The sequence below is a fragment of the Penaeus monodon genome, chromosome 30 (assembly GCF_015228065.2).
Source record: "Penaeus monodon isolate SGIC_2016 chromosome 30, NSTDA_Pmon_1, whole genome shotgun sequence".
Taxonomy (NCBI): domain Eukaryota; kingdom Metazoa; phylum Arthropoda; class Malacostraca; order Decapoda; family Penaeidae; genus Penaeus; species Penaeus monodon.
In genome coordinates this window covers 34,007,612-34,008,104 of record NC_051415.1, presented here as the reverse complement: position 1 = coordinate 34,008,104, position 493 = coordinate 34,007,612, and positions in this window count along the sequence as shown.

Sequence of the window (493 nt, the reverse complement as noted above, 5' to 3'; positions counted from 1 at the left end):
CTGGTATGATTATGCCGTTTTTTCTTCTTTTTCCCTTTGTGAATATTAATCTACTGTACGATCTGTTCCTTGATACAGGTAATAATGTGTTTTTAAAATAAGACGTGATACAGATGCATTGCCTAATATGACAATAGTGAACGCAAATATGATGATATTAATGAATCATAACAGCAATAATATTAATGACGAAGATAATGCCGACGACGAGAAAACAACGATGACGATATAGCAAAAAATACATAACGAAAACAGGAGGCGCCCAGCAAACAAACAAACAAATCAGACCGGACGCGGAGGTTACAAAAATGGAAAGGATAAACGAGGAAGTGAGAGGGACAACAATAAAACGGAGGGAGAGAGGATATAACGCCCCAAAAATCCCTTTTCCAATAAGAGCGTTTAAAATGGCGAAAAAACACACGCGGACGCAGGATTAGGCGATTTACCTCGCTCGCCGGAAAATGGGTCTCGCTGGACCGGAGGGGGGTGC